The sequence below is a fragment of the Phyllobates terribilis genome, unplaced genomic scaffold (genome assembly GCF_046119375.1).
Source record: "Phyllobates terribilis strain yellow unplaced genomic scaffold, ASM4611937v1 Scaffold_435__1_contigs__length_1562282, whole genome shotgun sequence".
NCBI lineage: Eukaryota > Metazoa > Chordata > Amphibia > Anura > Dendrobatidae > Phyllobates > Phyllobates terribilis.
This window is the reverse complement of record NW_027363195.1, coordinates 1,394,448-1,421,512: the sequence shown is the minus strand read 5'-3', so window position 1 is coordinate 1,421,512 and position 27,065 is coordinate 1,394,448. Positions and strand designations below refer to the sequence as shown.

Sequence of the window (27,065 nt, the reverse complement as noted above, 5' to 3'; positions counted from 1 at the left end):
ATCGGGTATTCTAGAATAAGTATGCGGCCGACCGGGCGCAATCAGCAGAGGTGTGTTTAAATTTGGGGCCAAAATCGCTGATTGGTCGCGTTCGGCAACCGCGACCAATCAGCAAAGCGGTGTTTAAATTTGGCTGCAATATCGATGATTGGTTGCGGGCGGCGGCCGCGACCAATCAGCGAACCATGTTAGTGAGGACTGGAGAGCGTGTTTAAATTTGGCACCAAAATCGCTGATTAGTCGCGACCAATCAGCAGAGCGGTGTTTAAATTTGGCGCCAATACTGCTGATTGGTCGCCGGCCGCGATCGAACAGCAGAATGTTGTTTAAATTTGACCAATCAGCAGAGCGATGCAGAGCGGGGTTTAAATTTGGCGTCAAAATCGCTGATTGGTCGCCGGCCGCGACCAAACAGCAGAGTGTTGTTTAAATTTGGCGCCAAAATCGCTGATTGGTCGAGGCCAGCAACTGCGACCAATCAGCAGAGCGTTGTTTAAATTTGGCGCCAATCTCGCTGATTGGTCGCGGATGGCGGCCGCGACCAATCAGCAGTGCGGTGTTTAAATTTGGCACCAAAATCGCTGATTAGTTGCGACCGCGACCAATCAGCAAAGAGGTGTTTAAATTTGGCGACAATAGCGCTGATTGTTAGCGGCCGGCGACCGCGACCAATCAGCAGAGCGATGCAGAGCGAGGTTTAAATTTGGCGCCAAAATCGCTGATTGGTCGCCGGCTGCGACCAATCAGCAGAGCGGTGTTTAAATTTGGCACAAAAAGCGCAGATTGGTCGCGGCCGGTGGTTGCTGACATCCAATTGGTCGCGGACGCTATTTAAAATTGCCGCACAAATCGGTGATTGGTCGCTGTCTTGGCCCGCGACCAATGACTGATCTTGGCGCCAAAGTTAAACACTATTGTGCTGATTCGTCGCGGACGCTGACCGCGACCAATCACCGATTTGGGCGCCAAAATTTAAATATCGGCCGCGGCCAATCACCGATCTTGGCTCCACATTTAAACACCGCTGTGATGATTGGTCGCGGCCGATATTTAAATTTGGCGCCCAAATCGGTGATTGGTCGCGGCCAGCGTCGGCGACCAATCAGCACAGCGGTGTTTAAGTTTTGCGCTAAGATCAGTGATTGGTCGGGTCCGAAGACCGCGACCAATCATCGAATCGTCTTGGTGAGGACCGGGGAGCGGCGCTGCCTGTGCGGCTACTTACGTTGCGAGAACCCGGGACATCGCGGGCGCTCGCAGCAGAAGTATCCCGACCCGCAGCGCCGCTCCCCGGTCCTCCCTTCCGCATGGAGGTCAGCGGCGCCGGCGGTCCTTCCGCTGATAGCGGCCGCGCCGCTCATCTCCCGGCTGCATCTCCGTCCCGCAGATGGGTCCGGCGGTCGGGTTCCTTCTGCTGTTGCCGGCCGTGAGATGAGCGCCTCGCGGTGCTCATCTCCCGGCTGCATCGCCGCTCAGCTCTGTCCCGCAGATGAGCCGCTAACGGCCGCCATCTTTTTTTAGAAATCCCCCAGCGCTGATTGGCCGCTGCCGGACCAATGAGCGACGCGGGATTTCCTGGACAGACAGACAGACAGATGGGATAAGATGATTATATATATAGATATGGGAGCTATGCGGACATCCTGGTGTAGAGAGCATTATACTGAGTATTGGGGGCTTTGAGGATATTATACTGTATTAGAACTACAGTAGAGTTGTAGGAAACTATTAAAAGGTAGTTGCAAAAGCAAAGAAAATATCCATCTATCCATCTATCTATTATCATCTATCTGTCTGTACTTCATGTCTGAGTGTCTATTTATCTCTCTACTAGAGATGCGTCAAACTGCTAAAATTCAATGAGACAAATTCACTTGAATTCGGCCAGAAAATGTGATTTGCGGCAAATGTATTCAACGCAAATTGAATTACTGGTAAACTTGTGATGGGTAGATGTTACATAAGATGTTGTTAAGCATCCAGCAACTAGGGTGGTTAACAGGGTGCAGCTAAGGTGAGTGGTCAGGCCTGCCCCAGTGAGACTGGGTAGTGTCAGTTCTGAGCTGGAGAGCCAGCTTAAGGCTGTGTGCCCACGATGCGTTTTTTAAGCGTTTCCGCAGCGGCAAAAACGCTGCAAAAATGCATGGTAGAAAGCCTGCCATGTTCCCCAATGGTAATCCGCATGTGCTTTGCACATGCTGCGGAAATTTCCGCTGCGGGTTATCATTGTGGGAAAAAACGCAGCACTACCAAATATTTTGCGGAAGCACAGCGTTTTTGCCGCCACTGACTTTCATTGGAACACATGGAATCCGCATCACTACATCTGTAGATGCGGAGTCCAAACGTTTCAGTGTGCGGATGGTACCAGGGTCTGGAGGACAGGAGACTCTCCTCCAGACCCAGGTACCATAGAACCTGTAAAAGAAAGAATAAAATATATATTATACTTACCTTCTGATGGCCCCCGCTGCGATCGTCTTCACTTGCCGGCAGATCGCGGTGGACTGAAGGACCTGCGCTGACATCATAGTCATGTGACGGCAGGTCCTTCGGTGTAGTGTACCGCGAGCTGGGCATCATGGGCACATATCCTTAAGGATGCAGACCTCTTCATCAGGCTGATGAGGATACTGGGACTCTCCCACTGTGACTGCCATTTAGTTGCTAGTGGTATCTATAGTAGAAAGTAGTGGAGAAAGGAGTTAACTGTTGTTTAGCAAAAGCAAGGATTGAACACCACATCTGAGGACTGGACTCATCCTTCCATTCTAATCGCCCCATCGTACCTCACAACTAGTGTTGAGCCACCCCCGTAGTGTTCGAGTTCGGTTCGGTTCGTCGAACACCCGTGTGTTCGCCGAACTGTTCGTCGAACTGTTCGTCGATCACCTTCGAACACCGTTAAAACCAATGGCAGGCAAACAAAAACACATAGAAACACATAGAAAACACCTTCAAAGGTGTCCAAAAGCTGACAAACTGCTCAGAAGACATAACTAACACATGGAAAAGTGACAAGTACATATAGTCATGCGAAAATAAAAGAGGTGGAGGAGTAAAAGGAGGGGGAGACACAGATATAGGCATGTCATGCCCTTCTAAAATCCAAAAAGTGAGAAGCCGACACGGCCAGTCCGCTCCTGCCCGTGCCACCTCCGTGTCGCCGGGTTTGTGCCAGAGCCGCGGTGAACCCTGACGGCCAGCCCCCCTCTCCCAATACTGGTGCCTGTCCGCTGGTGGGTCGAGCGAGCCCCCCTGTGGTGGAGGCAGCTCTAAGCTTTTTAATTTAAATTGTCTCTCTAATTTGAATGAATACACTTTAAATCCATTTACAAGGATCTATTGGAGGGCAAGTCTCATGCCAGCAGCCGCGGTAATTCCAGCTCCAGTAGCGTCCACTAAAGCTGCTGCAGTTAAAAAGCTTTTATAAGGATCGAGCTCGGCTGTCCACCGCAAGGCATCCTACTGCCAGTCCCAGCCCCTATGCCTTGGGGTGCCTCCTGATGCTCTTCACTAAGTATCCCATGGTCCCGAAGCATTTCCTTTGAAAAAATTAAGTGTCTAAACTACAGGTGGTGCAGCTTGCTTAACAGCCGGGATAATCCGCTCACTAGCAGACACTGCTACTAGGCACAAAGTATTTCCTGGGCTAGATGCAGTTAAAAATTTGTAATTAGATACTCTCGTTGGATGCTGAGAAAGCATTCCATAGAGTCTCCTGGCACGCCATATATGATTCTCTTAAAAAGCTTGGGGTAGGGGTCTAGGGGACCCTTTTATAGCCAAAATCACGGCCCTGTATCGCAATACGTCACCTAGGCTGAAGATAAATGGAACTGTAGCACCCTGAGGGCTCGGTTGCTACAGACGTATTGCACCTCACCCAGAGGTGTGATATCTCACTCTCAGGTAAGGATGGAGTGTGGATCAGGACCCGACACCTGCATGCATTACACCACATTGCCGTGGGGCAGGGCGACCAATATGCCCCTGAGATGGGCACGACAGTCCCTGTCCCTGGCTGGAGTGGGGGGAGGGAACACTGAGGAAGGGGAACCCTGTAGTGCAGGAGCAGGGAGGAAGCAGTTCCTGGGTGCATTGAGAAGGGAGTATAAAAGGTGGGCACCATCTTAGTTCAGTGCAGAGAAGTCTGAGCAGAAGTGGCAGGGAGCAGGGGCTCTGCATGAGCTCTGCTCCGGAGGCGGGCCTAGTAACAGAGGCCCAGGCCTGAAAGAGGGAGAAGGAAGGAAGAGGAGCGGAGAAGGCTCCAGGAACGAGGAATGAAGGGATCCCAGGGGTGCGGACGGGCGAGTCGCCACCGCACGCCCGAATCCACCTGCGTGGAGGGGTCAGGCCAAAGGGGGAGACCGGTCCCCGAACTAGTGGAGGCAGGAAACGACCCTCAGCTAGAAACCGGAGGCTCTGACATTTTATGTGGCGCAGCCCCTCGCTACACCCGCTAGGAAGGCACCACATAGGGTCAGGGAAACTGGCGCCAAGTTTACCAAGAGGAGGCCCGAGGCAGCCGGACAGAAGTGTTGGTAAGAAAGGCCAGACAAAGGACACATAAAGGGGGTCCTGTGAAGTGCTCCAAAGTTATCTGGGAGTTGTCTGAGCCCCTCACCTGGTGAGCACAGTACGACGTGGGCAGCCGTTACCTGCAGACGTGGTCTGGATAATAAGAACTGTGAGTAAAGGCCCTGAACTGCATCACTGACTCCGTGTCGTTACTGCTGCTGCCCTGCACCATCACCCCCATCCTCCGCATACACTGCCCTGAGGCTATACTCCTCCCGTGGAGAGTTATGCTACGCTCTGCTGCACCCACAACACCAGCCTCAGTGGTCTGCCCTGTAGCGGCGGTTCACTCTGACCGCAATCCACGGGTGGCGTAGTCGGACATTTAAACATGAAAACCACATAAATAGTTCCGCCACTGGTTTGACCGCCCTGAGCCACGGAACTGGGTCGCCGCCACGAAGACTACAACCACCAGCATCCACCAAAAAGGGTCCGGCTCCGGGTGTCCCAAGGCCCAGGGGGTGCGTCAGAACATTTTCATCACCTTTCACAATCACCAATGGGACAAGGCAGTGATGTCCTCTGTCCCCTCTCTTATACATCCTAGTGACGGAGCACCTGCTCTCATCAATTCGCCATAACCCCAATATTAGGTGGATTGAGGTGGGAGGCACCGAGTACAAGTGCTCTCTATTTGCTGATGATGTCCTAGTATATATCACTCAATCACATATATCCATCCATGCTGTTATGGCTGAAATAGATCACTTTGTTACATGGTAAAATTTTAAAATCAATGCAGCGAAGTCTGAGGCCCTCGGTGTCTCCCTCCCCAAATCCATATAGGATTCCATCCAGTCCAACTTTCCCTTTGCCTGGCCCTCACAGGGTATCAAATACTTAGGAATTCCTATTCATAGAGACCTCTCCCATCTATGTTATCTTAATTTTGGGCCCTTTATTGAACAACTCCATACAGACCACGGTTGGCAAGTTAGAACTGTAAGATTCACTACGTGAACCACTGGTGTTTTGTGGAAAAGCACATGTACACTGCGTTCCAAATTATTATACAAAAAGTGTTTAGGAGTGATAAGGGAAGAATTTGTTTGTTTGTCAGTTAAACTCATTGATGGTGATGTGTGTCAGGGCTCTTTATATCACTGTAAGCAATTGCAGACACCTGTGCTAATTAGTTTGGCAGGTGTGTCCAATGAAAGGCAAGACTACTTAAGAAGGCTCTCTCACATTATTAAGCAGCCTACATTTTCTGCCAAAATGGGAAAGAAAAAGGATGTGTCGGCTGCTGAGAAGCAACAAATTGTGGAGTGTTTAGGTCAAGGCATGACTACAATCAACATTGTGCGATGATCAGGATGAAGTGTCTTGGCAATCAAGAAGTATGTAGCTGATTCACAGTACACACGTGTGCGTGCTGATAAGGGCAAATTGAGGACTCTTTCCTACAGGCAATTACGTCAGGTTGAAAGAGCAGCGGCAAAAAAGCCTTGTCATAGCAGCAGACAAGTTTTTGAAGCTGCTTGTGCCTCCAACGTCCCCCGAACAACAAGATGCAGGGTCCTTCAGAGGTTTGCAGCTGTGCATGCGTCATCCTGTCGACCTCCTCTATCCACTTCACACAAGCAGAAACGGCTCCAGTGGGCCAAACATTACATGAAGACTGATTTCAAAACTGTTTTGTTCACGGATGAGTGCCGTGCAGCGCTCGATGGTCCAGATGGATGGAGTGGAGGATGGCTGGTTGATGGACACCCCACGCAAACACGGCTACAGCGCCAACAAGGAGGAGGTGGAGTAATGTTTTGGGCTGGAATCATGGGGAGAGAGATTGTCGGCCCCTTTAGGATCCCTGAAGGCGCTAAAGATGAACTCCATAATGTATGTGGATTTTCTCAAACAGCACTTCCTGCCATGGTTCAAGAAGAAGAATCGTGTATTTCACAGCAAGATCATTTTTCTGCATGATAATGCACCATCTCATGCTGCACATAAAACATCTGCATCTCTGGCTGATATGGGCATAAAAGGGGACAAACTTATGGTGTGACCCCCATGCTCCCCTGACCTCTACCCCATTCAGAACCTTTGGAGCATCATTAAAAGGAGTGTCTATGATGGCGGGAGGCAGTTCACATCTAAGCAACAGCTCTGGGAGGGTATTCTGTCCTCATGCAAAACAATTGAAGCAGAAACCATCCAAAACCTGACAAATTCAATGGACGAGAGAGTTCAGAAGCTCCTTTCGAACAAGGGGTCCTATGTGAAAATGTAACATCACCTAGAATAAAGTTTTGAGTTGAAAACTGTTTGATTTCAGTTTCTAACAACCTGCTAATGCTTATAATTTCAAAAATGACCATTTTTTTGGTCTTTATTAAAATGAAAAGGTTGATCGAAAAGTTTGGGGGATCTAAGAGTGTGGCAACCCAGTAGTCATGATTACTTCGAATTCTGACAATATGAGGGTCATGCTGCAGGTAGTGCAGCAAGAAGGCACTCATGTGTGTTGCGCATCCAGGAGCACCAAGTCCCTGTTGTGTTGGTGGCGAGGTAACAATCATGCTTCCTTCCTCTGTCCTCTCCCCCCAACCTCGCACAACAGAAATGTGATCAAGGTCTCCCTCATCTGATGAGTCTTCCATCAGTTCGTCCTCCACTTCTTCCTGGGCTCCTGCACCTTCCTCACTAGTTTGGCTGCTACCATGCGCCCTGGTAAAACCATCTCCCCCACCCTCACATGCCTGCCGCCTTGGTGCTGCCGACCGTCTGGACCTTGCAGATGTTAGCCCTTCCGCATACAACTCCTCCTCCTCTACTTCCTCCACCTCCTCTTGTGCCACCACCTGACTCCGAATTCTGTTTAACATGTGCTCCAGCATGTAAATCACCGGAATAGTCATGCTGATAATGGCATCGTCAGCACTAAACATCTTCGTCGCCATTTCAAAACTGTGCAGAAGGGTGCATAGGTCCCTGATCTGAGACCACTCCTCCAGCGTGATTTGCCCCACCTCTGAATCTCGTTGGCCCAGGCTATACGTGAGAACGTATTGCACCAGGGCTTGTCGGTGCTGCCACAGTCGCTGCAACATGTGCAGAGTTGAATTCCACCGGGTAGGCACATCGCATTTTAGCCGGTGAAGTGGCAGGCCCAACGACTTCTGTAGAGATGTAAGTCGCTGAGCTGCGGGATGCGAACGGCGGAAGTGAGCACACAGCGACCGTGCCCTCTGCAGAAGGCCATCTAGTCTGGGATAGTGGGCTAAAAATTGCTGGACAACCAGGTTCAACACGTGAGCCATACAAGGCACGTGTGTGACATTGCCCCGGCGAAGGGCCGCACCCAGGTTTGCAGCATTGTCGCACACGGCCTTCCCTGGTTTCAGGTCCAGTGGAGACAACCATTCATGAAATTGGTTCTCCAGAGCTGACCACAACTCCTCAGCTGTGTGACTCACATTTCCCAGACATTTCAATGTAAAAACCGCCTGATGACGTTGAGCCCTACTGCCAGCATAGTAAGGAGGTGTGCAGGATCCCTTCTGCGCAGTTAGAAAGCTTGTGGCATGACCAGACAGGCTTTGGGTGCAGGTGGAAGACCGAGAGGAGGTTGAGGAGGCAGAAGCAGTGGAGGAACTTTGACATAAAGAGGATTGACGCACAACTCGTGGGGACGGCAAGACTTGGACAGCAGCCCCTTGTCCTGCTGTCACCATAGTTAGCCAGTGCCCAGTCAGCGACATGTAACGCCCCTGTCCATGCCTACTCGTCCAAGTGTCTGTGGTGAAATGCACCCTGTCACACACAGAGTTTCTCAAAGAAGCGGTGATGTTGTGTACGACAAGCTGGTGGAGCGCAGGCACACCTTTCTTTGAGAAGTAGTGCCGACTGGGCATCTGGTACTGGGGCACTGCGACGGACATAAGGTCTCGAAAATCCTCTGTGTCCACCAGGCGGAAAGGCAGCATTTCTGTAGCCAAGAGCTTGCAGATGGTGAAATTCAACCTCTTAGCTTTCTCATGGCTAGGAGGAAATGGTCTTTTACTTGTCCACATCTGAGGGACCGAGGGCTGGCTATTGTGCTTAGACGGGGTTGATAAGGGTGTCCCCGGCAAACTGCCGGTCTGTGAGGAAGATGCAGGCGGACATGTTAGGTTGCCTTGATCCAAAGGTGGTGCTATCGATGTCGGACAGCGCTCAACACCAGCTGGTGTTACCACCTCCAAAGAAAATGATGACCTGCCAATCACGCTGGCTGTTGCGGGTAAAGAGGTGGCAGGTCTGCGCCCCAAAACAGGTGTGACTGCTGTCCCCCCAGTCACAGAGGATGAAGAGGCCGCGGATGCACAAGATATGGCAGACGGTGATTGGCCCGGCCGGCTAGGCCGCATTGTAGCACACTGAGCTTCCCACTGCAACTTATGCTTCATGTCCATGTGCCGGTTCATGCATGAAGTACTCAAACTATGTATTTTTTGGCCTCTACTTAGCTTTTGCTGACAAATGTTACAGATAACACGAGTTGGGTCATCTTTATCGATCTGAAAAAATGCCCAGGCTATGCAAGGCTTAGCACCCATGCGACCTGAAGAGCCACCACGACTTGTGGTGAGAGGCAGAGTTGTGTTTGAGGATGCAGTTGTTGACGTGCTTCCAGTACTACGTCTCTGTCCAGGAAGGCGCAACCTGACCTCGTCGTCACTAGCATCTTCCTCCACCTCCTCTGCTGACCTCATCTCTTGGCTGACTGTGGGTTGACAGTAAGTGGGATCTCCGACCTCATCATCATCACCCTGTGCGTTATCACACCCGTCGTCCTCAGAGCCAACCTGTTCCTGCCCTGACAAAAAACTAAAGTTGTCGCTCCAATCAGGTATTTGAGTCTTATCATCGTCTTCCTCATTGTCTCCACCAACAGGAGTTACAGTTTGGGAATGAGGGTCTACATTATGGTCAGAACCTTCTGCGTCTGGTCCTGGATCCGACTCATAAAGATTCTGGGCATCAGTGCAGATCATTTCCTCGTCTGGATTCACAGAAGCGCTGGAGTCGACCTCTGATTCCCAGGCTATAGTATGAGTAAACAGCTCTGCAGACTCAACCATCTGTTCTACCTCATACTCAGACGGGCAGCTGGAGATTTGGGAGCTGTGAGGAAGCAAGTGCGATTTGGGTGACACCTTTGAGGACTGGAGTATTTGTGATGTTGAAGTTGATGTGGAGGAGAGCCCACTTAAAGGAGCACTTGATATCCGTTGAAGCACCTGCTGTTTTTGTGCCTCATCTGGAATTTGTAGCGATTGGCGTGGCCGTAAGAAAGGGATCTTATCACATTGTCCGCTAAAAGAAGTAGACATTTTAGTTTGGCTGGAAGATGGTCTTTCTTCTGCAGATGTTACTGTTGCTTTAACACCTACCCCACGGACACAACCTTTTTTCCCCTTCCCAACACGCCTATTCCCCTTTCCACCAGCAGCAGGCCTTTTTCCACTCATTTTGGTGGTTAACTAATTCACAACTCTGGAGTTGTTTGCACAAAAAAACAATGGATGGTAACCGAGCAGAGCTGAGTGGCCAAACTGTGGTATTAGGCCAAAACTATTGGCTGGGTTAGATGCAGAAAAAAATTATTTTGAATTTGCAACCTGATGGAGGTCTGTATAGATGGACTAATACAAATAGTCCCACACACTGCTAGAAGCCCAAATATTTTTTCAGAGGTACTGTAGATGCAGATAAAAATTATTTTTAATTTGCAACCTGATGGAGGTCAGTATAGATGGACTAATAGACCAAGTCCCACACACTGCTAGAAGCCCAAATATTTTTTCAGAGCTAGATGCAGAAAAAAATTATTTTTAATTTGCAACCTGATGGAGGTCAGTATAGATGGACTAATAGACCAAGTCCCACACACTGCTAGAAGCCCAAATATTTTTTCAGAGCTAGATGCAGAAAAAAATTATTTTTAATTTGCAACCTGATGGAGGTCAGTATAGATGGACTAATAGACCAAGTCCCACACACCGCTAGAAGCCCAACTATTTTTTCAGAGCTAGATGCAGAAAAAAATTATATTCAATTTGCAACCTGCTGGAGGTCAGTATAGAAGGACTAATAGAACAAGTCCCACACACTGCTAGAAGCCCAAATATTTTTTCAGAGCTAAATGAAGAAAAAAATTATTTTTAATTTGCAACCTGATGGCGGTCAGTATAGATGGACTAATAGACCAAGTCCCACACACTGCTAGAAGCCCAAATATTTTTTCAGAGCTAGATGCAGAAAAAAATTATTTTTAATTTGCAACCTGATGGAGGTCAGTATAGATGGACTAATAGACCAAGTCCCACACACTGCTAGAAGCCCAAATATTTTTTCAGAGCTAGATGCAGAAAAAAATTATTTTTAATTTGCAACCTGATGGAGGTCAGTATAGATGGACTAATAGACCAAGTCCCACACACTGCTAGAAGCCCAAATATTTTTTCAGAGCTAGATGCAGAAAAAAATTATTTTTAATTTGCAACCTGATGGAGGTCAGTATAGATGGACTAATAGACCAAGTCCCACACACCGCTAGAAGCCCAACTATTTTTTCAGAGCTAGATGCAGAAAAAAATTATATTCAATTTGCAACCTGCTGGAGGTCAGTATAGAAGGACTAATAGAACAAGTCCCACACACTGCTAGAAGCCCAAATATTTTTTCAGAGCTAAATGAAGAAAAAAATTATTTTTAATTTGCAACCTGATGGAGGTCAGTATAGATGGACTAATAGACCAAGTCCCACACACTGCTAGAAGCCCAAATATTTTTTCAGAGCTAGATGCAGAAAAAAATTATATTCAGTTTGCAACCTGATGGAGGTCAGTATAGATGGACTAATAGAATGATGCTATGCCCAAAAGATTTTACTTCACTAGGTGCAGTAAAAAAATTGGTATTCTATACACAGATGTTATATCTTGCAACACAGATAGGCTACTCCACTGACTAACACACTCTGCAATAGGCCAAAAAGGATTAGCTTTGCTAGATTCAGCCAAATGCTGTGAAAAAAACTTGCACAGCACTGGCACAGACCTGCCTGGCAAAAACTGATAGGAACTCATGTAACCTAGTCCTGAAAAGGACTCCAATTACAATTAGTCTTTACTCCCACAATCTATCTATTTAAGAGCACAGACCTGCCTGATAAAAGTCGTAGGAAATGCTGTAACCTAGTCCTTAAAAGGACTGCAATCACAACTATTCCCTACTCCCAAGCTATCTGTATATTTGTGCGAAAATTGGCTTGAAATTAACAAGGTATAGCGCACACAGCAACAGCGGTGCCGTCTAACACGCAGCTGCAGCAGTGAGAAAATGGTGGCGACGGGGAAAATGGCTTGGTCTTATAGGGCAAGGACATGTGACATACACTGCCAATGACACATGCCCTTGCTTGTGTGAAAAAAAGCACTTCGCTCCGTGTGTGCGCTGCTGATAGGCTGACAGATTGCACCTCCCCACTGCAAATGCGGGAAAGAGAAAAAAAAATGGAGATCTTCATTGTTCCTGCAGAGATCCATCCCCTGCCCCTCCCCCCACCCCGCTGTACACTCAAACTGCGTATTAACATTAATTTTCATCATTACTGAGAAAAAATCCAGTTATGATTTTGGTGCACGAACAGTTATCGAACATAACCTCGAACAGCCGAATTTTTCTCAAATTGTTCGTGTTCGCCGAACGGCTCGAACACCGCCCAAAACAGCTCGAATTTGAGATTGGCGAACAGTTCGAGTAGAACAATGCTCATCTCTACTCACAACACTAGAAGGTAAAGCCTGTGACACTGTGGACCGTGGACTGCTGGTGGGAGCATTGCTGTTGTGGGAGTATAGAAGTGTGCTACTAAAGAGACTTGATCTGTGCTGCACTGTACTAGTAAGAAAGACTGTTTATTAATGTGCTTTTAAGAAGAAACTATTTGTTACTGGAGCCTGTTGCTCAAGGGACTTAAATTGCACTGGCCATGCGGCTTCATTAAATGCGACTGTTCATGAGGACTCGTGTCAAATGTGTCTGGTCAGCAAGTGAATCCAGCTATATGTCTGTGCCTGAGGGTCAATGCCCCTGTATGACTGAGAGAAACTGCAGTATATGGTCACCCTGAGTAACGGTTCACCCAGGATTCGAAAGAATTCATGAACCTGTCTCTCCGCTATCTAAACCTAGCGGTGTGCACGTAACATTGGTGGCCCGTACGGGGAGTCCTGAGCGGGAATTAGCGTATAGGAGGGAGAAGAGGCAAAGTGTCTGGAAAAACATAGCAGCAAAGCACCTCAATTCAACCCTGGTATACCAGTGAAAAGGGAAGACAGCCAGTGATGACTGGGAAGAAATAAGGAGATAAAATACAGAGAAACAGGCACCTGCAAAATGCAAGACTTGACACATGTTGTACAGTTAAAATGGTGTCTGTTTTTGTTAAAAGCACAGTGGGGAAGAAGAAGGACATCCCATCTTGTAGGAGTATATGATAAAAGAGCGCCAAACAGGGCCAAACCTCCTGCAGTGGAACAAGCTGGGGAAGGCTGGCCTCAGAGAAAAGACACCCCAACCACCAGCATGTTGGACCAATGGCCAGTGAGGTACTGTCCCAGAGGAGGAGGAGTAAGAGTGAGCTGGAGCTCTTCTGGCCAGAAGAACTCCATTCTGGTCAGGAGTGAAAAGGAGAGGAGAGTGCGAGTCATAGTGCCTGCCAGTATGTCGGAGCTAGGAAGGTGTGCTATGTCCCAGCAGTCTGCAGCAAGAAGAGAAGCAGGGGAGGACGCAGCCCTTCATCACCTCACCCACAACCGCGAGGTACCGGGCAATACCCAGCCAGGCCAGGGCACGGCCGCACCGCCTCATCAGAATCCGGAGGCAGCCCGAAGGCAGGAGTTGGGACCCCGAGGTCTGCCGTCGGACCCTGTGCCCATCCCACCACCAACTGTGGACCGTGAGCCGATGTCCGGAGCCCCGGCTGTCATCCCGCCGCAGGCCACCGCGTAATCCTGCCCAGCACCGGACCCACCTGAAGGACCGCTGCTCGTTCCAGAACGATTCCGACCAGTACCGGACTCACCGGAGGACCTGCTGCCCACAGGTACCCTGACCGTGACCCGGCCCACCGCACTGGAAGCCACCACTGGGGCCGTGACGTCCGCCCCGTCTTCCGCTCTCGAGAGAGGGACGGGACTTCTGGTCGGGACCAGCGTGCACAGTGGGACCGGAAGGAAGATGGCGGCGCTCTGTGTTCCTGCCGGTGAGTCACTAGCCCCCGCTCTCCAACTGATACCAGTAGTGATGATCCGCTCGGACCGCCACTCACCCAGCGCAAGGGTGAGGGAACCCCCGGCCTCATTCCATACCCATATGATGGTCACCACCAAGCAGGGACCGGTCGTAAAGCCGCCAGCGGAGGAAGAGGAGTTGGATTACTCTCTGTTATCATTACCTGGAGAGCAGTGGATGACCAAACTGCCACCTCCACGGGGTCCATTCTTACCCCCTAGGGCCTACTGTGTGAATCCCAAGTATGGGGGAGTGAGGGGATGGATCCGGGAAATACATGATATAGCCTGGATAGCCAGAGGAGGTGAAAGGATGGGGGCCTGGAGGAAACAGGAGTCATATGCGTTCCCCTTGCCTATCAACACCAGGAAACCAGTACCTACCCTACTACCTACTCCACCGGGGGCACCTATCCCACCACCTGCCGATGTTGTTGCTCAGCCTGGCCAGGCTGAAAGGTCTGTTCCTGTGCCCATCATCTCCAAAGAAGAACAGGAAGAATACAACTTCCAACAACGCCTGGCTGCATGGAAAGAAAAGATCATCCAGGAGAAGAGACGGATGGAGGAGTGTGCCCAGGAGTGGAGAAAGTACCCGGGAAGGGACTGCCTGGAGGATCGGATGATCAGAGGTACGGTCATAAATTTTTATCAGCTAAAGGGATTTGGCTTCGCCTGGACATATTTGTCAACAGGAGGTCGGTGGAGAGGGATTATGCCCTAGGACGGACCCGGAGTCTCTGGCCAGGAGACAAGGTCAGATTCTTAAAGATGTGGGGACCTCGGGGCTGGTACGCCATTTCAGTCTCCCGCATAGTTGAAATGGAGTAGTACCACCCCGAGGATTGGGCAGATGCAGAAGAACCAAGAGCTTCGTGTCAAATGAGAGGATTCTTCCCCATCTCTACTGGGCCCCGCTTCAGGATTCGTCCCAACTGGGAGAGCAAACCTGTCCCACAGGCCACAACCAAGGAGGGGGCCACTTCTGCTGGGGTGGCAAGAGAGGAACCCCTCCCAGCATCAGTTCAACTCCCCACTATCAATGCCGCGCAGTGTCCATTTACTGTGGACTGGTGCCAACCAAAGAATAAAAAGGACTAGGACAGTGTTGCTCTCTCTCAAAAAGAAAAAAAATCACCGAGTTGTGTTGGTTGCACGCCGTGTTCCAGTGATAGTTCCTCATCTCTGCCTAGGTAATGTGATGTGTTCTTTCCTTGAAGGCTGGTAAAGCCACCAGAGACTGTGACCACAGTAGAAGGACCGCTACTGCTTCCCTGTTAAGGCCGGATAGGCCTATGGTATATTAAAAACTACGGTAGTAGCTGGACAAGTTGATATTTATTTTTGGTTTTGCCTTATTTTTTTCATTTGCACCTGTTGTGTCCTTTTCTGCTGGATATGCGGGCACCTCAAGCGAGTTGGGGAGTCTTCACTCTCAACTTATGGACTGTGCCATATCCTGTCCAGGAACTGTTTTCCAAATTTCACTTTATGGACTGTGCCTTGGATGTTTACAAGAAACGGACATTGTTTCTGCCCCCGTTTTAAAGGACTGTCTCCCTTGCCTGTTCCAGGGTCCTTACCTAGAAGGACCGAGGACCCCGTGCCTTAAGAAACAAAGGACTGTGTTCTTAAAGTGGCGCACTCTCTCAAGAAAATGGGTTGTGTTGAATATATGTGTTCTATTTCATGCCAAATATTTTACAAAGACTATGCTATATTTAACATTTTTGCACTTGAATTTGAAAAATGTTTAGTGGTAGTTAGGGAGAGCCGGTTGAAGACGAGCAAAAAGCTCCAGCTGAAGAATAGTTGTTGGTTAAAATTGTGGTTAAATCTGTGTATTTCTTGCAGGAGACCGATTGACAAGAGATGTAGATAGGGTAAGTGTGCTGTATGTGTAAATTGCTTAAAGGGGTCCATAGTGCCTAATTACCAACTCACCTTTAAGTAAAGAGGCAGTATTGGGGGAACACTATCTGAGGATAGTTAGGGGAGAACTACCACAACTCCAAGAGGCTGGTTAAGGTAACCAGGTAGAAGGCAAACGTCGAGGACGACATTCAAAAAGGAGGGAAGAGTGTGACAGGTAGATATTACATAAGGTGTTGATAAGCGTACCTGTCAGCAGAATTGTGCTTAGTAAACTACATACACTGTCAGGTGGGTGACAATGATACCTTTGATTATGAAATCCGTCCAGTGGTTCTTTTACAATCTTTAGTTTCAGTTCTGCCATAATGATATGTATGTGCTCTGGTGCTCTGCTTCTGTATTCATGTATTCCTATCTCTGGCCTCTGACAAGTCTCTGTGCTTTCAATGACCTGCCTACTATTTTAAATACTGGCTGTGTAATTTCTCTGCCCATGTGAAATCTACATATCCCAAAATGTCCGCCCAACACCCACGCATGCGCTGTAGCAACTTTCGGTTGCCAAGAGATACTACTGCGCACGCACAAGCACCATTTTGCTTTTGGAAAAAGAGCGTGGGTGCAGAAATATGGCGCCGCATGTGCGCAGTAGCATCTCTCGGCAACCGAAAGATGCTACTGCGCGGGCATCGGGCGGCCATTTTGGGATATGTAAATTTCACATGGGCAGGGAAATTACACAGTCAGTATTTAAAATAGTAGGCAGGTCACTGAAAGCACAGTGACCTGTCAGAGGCCAGAGATAGGAATACATGAATACATAATGAGAGCACCAGAGCACATGCATATCATTATGGCAGAACTGAAAATAAAGATTATAAAAGAACCGCTGGACGGATTTCATCATGAAAGGTATCATTTTACTCAGTGTAACGGAGTCCACCTGTTAGTCTATGTAATTTACTAAGCACAATCCTGCTGGCAGGTGCGCTTTAAGCATCCAGCAACTAGGGGGGTTAACAGGGTGCAGCTAAGGGGAGTGGTCAGGACTGCCCCAGTGAGACTGGGTAGTGTCAGTTCTGAGCTGGAGAGCGAGCTTAAAGAAGTTGTCCACTACTTTCACATTGATGCCCTATCCAAAAGATAGGTCATCAATGTATGATCGGCCGTGATGCCGTACCCGGCACCCCTGCTGATCAGCTGTCATCGGTGCCGCCGCCGGCCAGAAGTGCTTACCTGCGGTGCTTGGCCGTCCATCTGTAGTGGCCGCCGCGGGATACTGCACATCCACCTCCCATTGAATTGAATAGAAGGCAGATGTGCAGTAACAAGCACTGGCCACTGTAACTTGATGGCCAGGTAAGCACTTCCTGCCGGCGGCTGCCGCCACCAATAACAGCCGATCGGCAGGGGTGTCGGGTGCAGGACCCCAGACGATCATACATTGATGCCCTATTCTACATATAAGGCATCAATATGAAAGTAGTGGACAAACCCTTTAAAAGATACAGACCTCTTCACCAGGCTGATGAGGGTTCTGGGACTCTCCCACTGTGACTGCCTTTTAATTGCTAGTGGTATCTACAAGAGAAAGTAGTGGAGAAAGGAGTTAACTGTTGTTTAGCAGAAGCAAGGATTGAACACCACATCTGAGGACTGGACTCATCCTTGCGTTCTAACCATCCCTCGTACCTCACTGCACTAGAGGCTAAAGCCTATGACACAGTGGACCGGGGACTGCTGGTGGGATCATTACTGTTATGGGGCATAGAAGTGTGCTGCTAAAGAGACTTGATCTGTGATGTACTGTGCTAGTAAGACAGACTGTTTGTTAATGTGCCTTTAAGATGAAACTGTTTGTTACTGGAATCTGTTGCTCAAGAGACTTAAATTGCACTGGCCATGTGTGGCACCCCAGGGGTCCGGTTGCCACAGTGGCATTGCCTCCCTCACAAGAGGTGATGCCATGCCTGGAAGTAAGTAGGGGTCCCCTAATCAGGTTTTGCTAAGCACGCAACACGTTCCTGGCTCCAGACCAGCAAGGGGAGCTCCTCCCCTTGGCAACTGGGATCTGGAGGCGGGGTTAGTGAGACTTAGTGTGAGGAGTTGAAGTCAGGACATCGAAGAGAGAGGAGCTGGGGACTGGAGCTGCGCGGCAGCTCACCCCAGAAGGACCGGCACAGAAGAACCGGACACCACAGTCCGAGGCTGTGGGGCACTGAAGGCCCAGCAGCAGAAACCGGAGGGCACGAGATTGCAGGTCTCCTGGCCCCATCAGACGCCCGGAGGCTCAGCAGCACTACAGGGCCCAGCACCGCCACGTGGGAGCGACGCACCAGCAAGGCCCGAGCTGCCTGCCATACGGGTGAGCACAGAACCGTTGCACTCAGGGACGAGGGCCACCGCACAGCTACAAGTAGCAGGGCCAAAGAGTTTATTGGAAAGGGAAGGCCTCCAACTTCACCTGGCAAGGCGATTCTTTACTTGCTTCCAGGCTGCCCGGACTTCCACTTTTAGCCAGTACCCTAGTCCCGGCTTGTCTACTCACCAGCAGTAAAGATAAGAGGAAACCGTCATTAATGTTGGAATAATACATATTAATCTGTATGTGTATTGCAACAACTACTGTGTGCTGTTTCATATGTTGTGCATATTGTGAGGTTGTTAACAAAGTTGTGTTTTAAAAAAAAAAAACTCACACAGACAGGATGCCCCCTCCTTCTCTTCCTGTATTGTTGATATATGTTTTGTTTCTCCTCATGCTGCAGTAACACCAGACTCCATGCTGTGCCTATGCTGGATATGAATAAACCTACATTCTGTGTTCTAAACTCTGGATGTCACGCGGATTAATACTCTGCTAACAGGTTATGGGCCCAGATGTACCAGATGTACCAGAGTCCCCAGAGTTCCCAGAACACAGAGGAAAGAAAAGAAAGAAAGACAGCAAACTGAGAAGAAGCAAAGATGGCCACCAGCAGCAGCTCCATGAAATTTACAGTGCCAAGTCTCACTAACCAGAATTATCAATCCTGGAAATTCAAAGTGAAAATGCTGCTGATAAGAGAAGGTACGTGGAAATACACACAGGAGCCTATACCTGACCCAGTGCCACAGGAGTGGACAGAGATGGATCAGAAAGCACAAAGTACCATATCACTCAGTATAGATGATGACCAGATTGTGCATGTGTGTAAATGTAATACTGCAAAGGAAATGTGGGAGCAGTTGCAAAAGGTACATGAGAGGATAAATTTAAGCAATAAGCTCTATCTCATGAGAAAGCTGTACCAGTCTAAGTTACAGAAAGACCATGATATGCAGGATTACATAAGAAGTGTTCTGGAAGTTGTAGAACGCCTGAGAGGCATTGGGGAAGATCTAAAGGACTTTCATGTGGCCGCATTACTGCTTAGTGGCCTTCCAGAGAGCTATGATACGCTTGTAACCGCACTAGATGCGCGTCCAGATGATGAGCTTACACTGGAGTATGTCAGGAGGAAGCTCATAGATGAATATAAGCGAAAGGCAGAAGATATAAACAGTAGGATATGCAGCACAGAATCTGCTTTACAGACACAAAACCTAACTGATAACAGGAAGCACACAAAAGAAACACGTGAATGTTTTGTTTGCAAGAAATCAGGACATTTGAAAGCTGACTGCAGAGTCTGGAAAGCTAGAATGAATCAGCTGAAAAAGCAAAGCAGTCATCAAAGGGTTAAAAGTGCTGTATCTGGAGAAAATGATTCTGTGAATACTGAAACTGCATTTACTGCATTTACTGTCAGTGCAAATACATCAAAGCATGCATGGTGTATAGACTCTGGAGCAACTAGTCACATGACTAATAACAGAGACTTCTTTTCTAAGCTTGACCAAAGTAAATCAGAGAAAGTTATTATGGCTAATGGTCAGTACATGACTTCAGAAGGCATAGGAGATGGTTATATTGATTGTCAAATCTCACCAACACAAAGCAGGAAGATCCCAGTAAAGGATGTGCTGTATGTGCCTAGTCTTGAAAGTAATCTACTATCTGTGAAGAAACTCACAAAACAAGGAAATGAAGTTACATTTAAGCATGATAACTGCATCATCTCAAAGGAAGGCCACTCACTAGCAGAGGGAAACATCACAGATGAACTTTATCAGCTGAAATGCAAAGAGTGTGTGTATACAGCGCAACAAGAAGAGCATAAAAACTGTATACATGTGTGGCATAGGCGTCTGGCACACAGAGACCCAGAAGCAATAAGAAAGTTAGTCCAAAAGCAACTAGCTGAGGATATTACAATTGATCTATGTAACCAGACAATGAAGTGTACTAGCTGCATCAAAGGGAAAATGTCTAGGAAAGCTTTTCCTAAGAGAATTAGTACAACAACAGCACAGCCACTAGATTTAATACACACAGATGTCTGTGGTCCAATGAGCACTCTGACTCCAGGGAAGAAGAGATATTTTCTCACATTTATTGATGATCATTCAAGATATACAGTTGTCCACCTGCTTCACAGCAAGAAGGAAGTTCCAGAGAAACTTGAAATATACCTAGCTGAAGTATATAATAAATTTGGAAGAATGCCAAAGATTCTACGTGCAGATAATGGGACTGAATATACAAGTAATGAGACACAGAGCATTTTCAAGAAAAATGGAATCCTATTTCAGACCACTGTACTGTACAACCCAGAGCAAAATGGTGTCGCGGAAAGAAGGAACCGAACACTATGTGAAAGTGGAAGAAGCATGTTATTTGATGCAAATCTGCCCACAGCATATTGGGGTGAAGCAATCATGACAGCTTGCTATCTTCAGAACAGACTACCAGGTAAAGCTACAGAGAAAACTCCATTTGAGCAATGGAATAGCAGAAAGCCAAAACTACATCACATAAGAATATTCGGAAGTAAAGCATTTGTACATGTTCCCAAAGAAAAGCGAACTAAGTGGGAATCTCACGCTAAGGAAGGTATCCTGGTAGGCTACAGCGAAACCCAGAAAGGTTATAGGATTCTACACCCAGAAGCAAACAAGGTCACAATAAGTAGAGATGTAGTGATTGATGAAAACTTTGTATCACCTAAGTTTTGTGACATCACGCCAGTAGTCCAGCTGAAGTCACAATTACAAGACAGCAACAAAGAGGATGTAGAGGTCTGGCTGGATTCTTCAACTAATGAAGGAACAACAGAAAAATCAGGTGAATCTGAAATCAGGAGATCGTCAAGATCAAACAAAGGTATACCAGCTAAACGTCTATCCTACATTGTCAAGACACTACCTGAATCAGAGCCGCAGTCATGGGATGAAATGCAAGCACTACCTGTCCATGAAAGAACAAAGTGGATCGATGCCGCTAATGAGGAAATCAAATCGCTTCATCAACTCCAAACTTGGAAACTCACCAAGCTACCACAGGGCAAAAAGGCAATCAAGTGCAAGTGGGTCTTCAAAACCAAATATGACTCTGAAGGTAAAGTCCACAGATTCAAAGCAAGGTTGGTCGCAAAAGGATATTCTCAAAAGTATGGCGAAGATTACGATGCTACATTTGCTCCAGTCACTAAACAGACCACGTTCAGAGCTTTGTTAGCTGTAGCTGCTGTACAAAAGATGTATGTCAGACATTTGGATATAAAAACTGCCTTTTTAAATGGTGACATTGAGGAGGACTTATACATGACTCAACCTGAAGGTTATGTAAAAGGAGGTGAAGAGAATCTTGTTTGCAAACTACAAAAATCTCTCTATGGTCTTAAGCAATCAGCAAGAGCATGGAACACCAAGATGAATTAACACTAGGACTACTGGACTCGTGACCCCGCCTAGAACTACTGAAAGGAGTCATTTTGACTCCTTGCTTGTTTTCGTTTATTTTTAGAGTTTCATTTGTGGTTATTTATTAATAATTATATTTTTTGTAATGTATTATTATTGTGAGATCCAACAGTAATGCTTTTGATTGTTTTTTTTCTGCTTTTCTTATTTTTCTACAGAAAATAACAATAATTATAATAGACGTTTTTCAAACTTTTTTTTTATTCAAGTGCACACATATAAACAACAACTGAAGAACAAAAAGCAGAGAAAATGTAGGTGGAGGAGCATAAAAATGAAAATATGGCGCAGAATTCACCTTCTAAACATTTGGTGTTTCGCATTTTAGGCATTGCCTTTGATTTATGGCAGTACATTGCCCACACAAAGACTTACCACAAGTCTTACAATTTCCGACAGATCTATTTTTCTTGCACTTTTCTTTGATCTGGCAAAATTTTGATTGAACCATCACTTCTGAGCATGTAGAAACTTGGGACGTGGAACCCTTTTCCCTATCTGTGACATAAGGACCACTCAACTCTCTCACAAGCGTTTGCAAAAATGCCTTGCGTGACATTTTTTGGTGGGTAATCTCCTTGAATATTATCCATGCATTTATACCCGCAAAGTCTAAGGCATTTTCAAATGCATGAACAGGCCATCTCCTTGTGCATGTTCGTGTGGTATATTTTCGTGCCATCTGATCCACTACATCTACTCCATATTTTGTTTCATTGTAAAACTTTACCGTTTCTGGAGTTTTTTTAGCGGAATCAGACGCAACAACAACATCTGGATGGACGGAACTCAAAATGACAACATTTTTGTTGGGCTTTCCTTGATATACTGTAAGTGTAAAATTGTCTTCATTTCTAAACACTTTAGTGTTGTACAATTCCTCTTTCATGGATTTTATTTCTTTAGGCACTTCTCGCCTTATCTTGTTCAGTGTTCCCACGATGGTTGTTCCTTTGCTTTTTAGCTGTTTAGCTAATTTTACTGAAGTAAAATAATTATCGGTTGTAACATTGCGACCTTTTTTCAAAAACGGGTCCAATAACTTCATTACCACATGGTCAGCTAAACGGTCCTCAGCACGGCGTGTGTCATCTTTGCCTAGATAAGGGAAGCCATTTGCCAGATATTTGCTCCTCTTATCAACAGCTAGCCAATATTTGTGGCCATATTTATCTGGTTTGGAAGGCATGTACTGCGTGAATGGACACCTAGTTTTGCTTGGGAAAAGTTGCTCATCCACCGTTATGTATGGGCCAGGTTTGTAACACGCAATACAATTTTCAATAAACCTGTCCCACACAGTAGAAAATAGAGCAAACTTGTCCGTTTGCAGTCTCTCCGATCGAGTAGATTTCTCATCAAATCTGAGAAACCTCATAATTTCAACAAAGCGGTCCCTAGACATTGTCGCTTTGCAAAACGGTATTCCCCAGTCATTACACCAAATACTGCTAATCGAGTGACGGTTCGTGCCAGATATTCCACGAGCATAGAATATCGCAATGAATGCATCTAGCTCCTCATCAGATAGAGTAAACTGTAAATTATTGTTCCTGCATGCTTCTGCAAGCGTACAGTTCTTTATATGTGTCAATATATATGAATCAAAAAATAAACGCCATGCGCTCAAAGGACTATCGATAATGATATTTCTTCTGGCGTATCCTGTAGGGCCAGGTGCTTCTCGAAGAATATTTTGGCTGTCACGCCTACCAGGCAAGTGTTCTCCAATTTCAACAGGTTTCCATTGAATACCATCCGCTGAAACTAGTATTCCTTCAGATTCGCCTTCTCTGGTGTTTGTTGTTGCATTACCTTCGCCGCCATCGTTATCTGTTGTTCTTTCATTTCTGGGACGTTTTGCTGATTTTTTCTGTCCACGACCAGGAGGATGGTCACGAGGCAACATAACTGCATGAGCCCGATCCCCAGTTGATGTGCTTGGAATATCTGTAAAAAAGTTGATGAATATTTAGAATTTTTGTTTTGTAAGGGTCCGTGCACACTGGCTGGATTAGCGGCGGAATATCCGACCGGATATTCTCACCACAATCCGGCCCGTACCTGCCCGCTCAGGTACAGAGCGGAGTTTCATACCTGAAGCTCCGCTCCGAACCCCGGGCTGGAGCCGCTGTCTGGGACGGAGCCGTGCTCGCGCGTAAGCAAGCGCTGCTCTGTCCCTGACAGCGGCTCCAGCCCGGGGTTCGGAGCGGAGCTTCAGGCATGAGCGGGCAGGTACGGCCTGTATTGCGGCAAGAATATCCAGATGGCTATTCAGCCAGAATTCTGCTAGTGTGCACAGGCCCTAACTCAGTGTGTGGAAGAACAAATAAATACACATAACTACTTACCTTCTGGATTTGTTCCTTCTGAGTCTTCAGATTCACTTGATATGTTCTGAGGAATGAAATCTTCATCACTGTCAGAATCAAATACATGTTCCTGCAATTCGGATTCCGATTCATCCTCCGGTATGGATTGCAAAGTAGCCAGAATATCCTGAGGCTTTATCAAATGTCTTCTCTCCATATTCCTCACAAATTCCATAATTCTATATAGTTCCCTGCTGAAAAATAGAAATGAAATGAAAACTAAAAGAAATAATAACTGTTCTGCCACCTTCAAAAGTAGGTGGGCTGAATCAGTTGACAGACAGCTAAACTATTTCATAACAATTCATACCTGTATGAGTCTTCAGAGCTCGTATGTCTGCGTCTGTTCTCTTTGTCTCTTCAGCTGAACTGAAAGTAAAGTTACTATCCAGAATACTGTCTCCTGCTAGGACCTTAGAAAAACACCACCCTTCATTAGCATAAGATAAGAGCCTAGAGTAAACAAGCTATTTTGTTCAGCATTACACAGTAATACAAGCAGGTAAAACACAAGGAAAATGTGAAAAGTTGACATGTAAATTGAACTACATCTATATGAACATCAGGGTAAATAAGACAGAGTGAAAAAATTATGCACAAAACTTTATAGCAACATTTAGTGACAAAAGGACCTCAAAATATAGTAGGGAGTCAAAATGACTCCCTTCAATAGTTCTTGGTAAATTTTGAAAAAAACGCACAAATTTTTCACCAAAATTATTTATTCTCACAAAATCTTTTTTCACATCATATTTGAGGAAAAGTCACCGAGTTTCAAACCGGAATTCTGAAAAATGTAGTCACAGAAGAGAAATAAAAAACGAAAGGAGTCAAAATGACTCCATCAGTAGTTCTAGTGTTAAGTCTTGTTGGAAGAAGGATATAAGAGGTCAAGCAGATCCGTGCTTATACACAAAATATACAGATGGAAAGTGGATGTATATTCTCTTATATGTGGACGACGTGATTGTTGTTCATCAAGACGACGCAGAAATTGGAAAAATGACTGAAATTCTGAATCAGCACTTTGAAACAAAAGACCTTGGAAGTGTGACATATTATCTAGGAATCCAAATCCAGAGAGAGGAAGATGGAAGTTTTCTTCTAAACCAAAGTGCAAAAATTAATTTGATTCTGAATCAGTTTAAAATGTCAGAGGCCAAAGGTATATCAACCCCAATGGAACCATCCTACCTGAAGCTGGAAGGAGAAGATGACCTGTTGCCTAACAATGAGAAATATCGTCAGACAGTGGGGGCACTTCTATACATATCAACTATGACTCGACCGGATATCACAACAACAGTTGGAATCCTTTGCAGATATGTGGAAAAACCGCGCCAAAGAGACTGGAATGCTGTTAAGAGACTTCTCCGATATTTGAAAGAAACGCAAGATGTAAATTTAAAACTATCTGCAGCAGGAGATCTAGAACTTACCGGCTATGTAGATGCGGATTGGGCTGGTGATTCGCGTGATCGTAAATCCACAAGTGGATACTTGTTTAAAGTTGGAGAAAGTTCAATCTCCTGGTCTAGTAGGAAACAAGTGTCTGTTGCCTTGTCATCTACAGAAGCGGAGTATGTGTCCGCAGCCTATGCAAGCCAGGAGGTTATTTAGCTAAGACAATTGATGGACGATCTTGGCAAACCGTCAACTCAGCCGACTGTAATTTATGAGGACAACCAAGGATGCATTAAACTTGCATGCAGTGAAAAGATCAGTGCTAGAACCAAGCACATTGATGTCAGACATCATCATCTACGTGATTTGATAGATCGTGGCATAATTCAGTTTGTCTATTGTGAAACTGATAAGATGGTAGCTGACATTATGACAAAGCCATTGCCACGAGCTAGGTTCCAAGAATTGAGAACCACAATGGGACTAAGAGGATAAGTAGTTGTTGAGTGGGGGTGTTGGAATAATACATATTAATCTGTATGTGTATTGCAACAACTACTGTGTGCTGTTTCATATGTTGTGCATATTGTGAGGTTGTTAACAAAGTTGTGTTTTAAAAAAAAAACAACTCACACAGACAGGATGCCCCCTCCTTCTCTTCCTGTATTGTTGTTATATGTTTTGTTTCTCCTCATGCTGCAGTAACACCAGACTCCATGCTGTGCCTATGCTGGATATGAATAATCCTACATTCTGTGTTCTAAACTCTGGATGTCACGCGGATTAATACTCTGCTAACAATTAAGTTGTGGACTGATTATTGCTGCGCCATCAATCCCTGCACTACAACGCCCAGCACCACCTATAACATCCACACTGCCCTGGAGCTAGCTCTACCTGTGCAGAGCCACACCATCCCTGCTGCACTAACATCAGCTCCAGAGGACCTGCTCTGCAGCGGCGGCTTCCTGTAGCCGCATACCACAGGTGGCGTCACAAACTTTATACAAACACTATAAATCCCCTATAAATAAACCCCTTTTATTGACCGCCCTGGGTCACGGACCGAGTCACCACCACTGTGACATCCCCCAGCATCTACCGGCCCGGCACCGGGTACCCCAAGGCCCAGGGGGCGCGTCACATGCGGCTTCATTAAATGCAACTGTTTAACTGTTCATGAGGACTCGTGTCAAATGTGTCTGGTCAGCAAGTGAATCCAGTTACATGTCTGTGCCTGAGGGCAAGTACCCCTGTATGACTGAGAGAAGCTGCAGCACATGGTCTATGGTCGCCCTGAATAAACAGTTCCCCAAGGATTCCAAAGAATTCATGAAACCTGTCTCGCCCCTATCTAAACCTAGCGGTGTGCATGTAACAAAATCTTTCTATTTCTCTCTGAGGTCTCTCCAGAATGCAGGGCACAATAAACAGACAGGTTATAAAAGAAGTACAATATACTTATGTTGCACCTCTCCTGTCTCTGCCCAGTCCTCCGCTGGCTCGCTTACTCCCTTTCTCCCATCTGACTTCACTCTTCAGAACCTCCAGTGCTCACTGGGACTTAAATGACGTCCTGTTGAGCATCACCCAGTGATGTCATGATGTCTCTTGATGCCTAATGAGCATTGAATTGCAAAAATTTGGGTTCTGGAAAATCCAATTTTTTGTGAAATTTGAAGCAGAGAGACAAAAATAAGAC

At 46.7% G+C, this 27,065-nt stretch overlaps 1 long non-coding RNA gene across 1 annotated transcript; it reads right to left on the bottom strand.

Moving 5' to 3' along the window:
• Positions 1-23,269: 23,269 nt before the first annotated feature.
• On the bottom strand, positions 23,270-24,379 carry LOC141228003 (uncharacterized). The gene is made up of 3 exons (XR_012294931.1): positions 24,270-24,379; positions 23,939-24,153; positions 23,270-23,537 (listed from the first exon to the last, which is right to left on the bottom strand). It is a non-coding gene; the product is annotated as an uncharacterized lncRNA (long non-coding RNA).
• Positions 24,380-27,065: the final 2,686 nt, after the last annotated feature.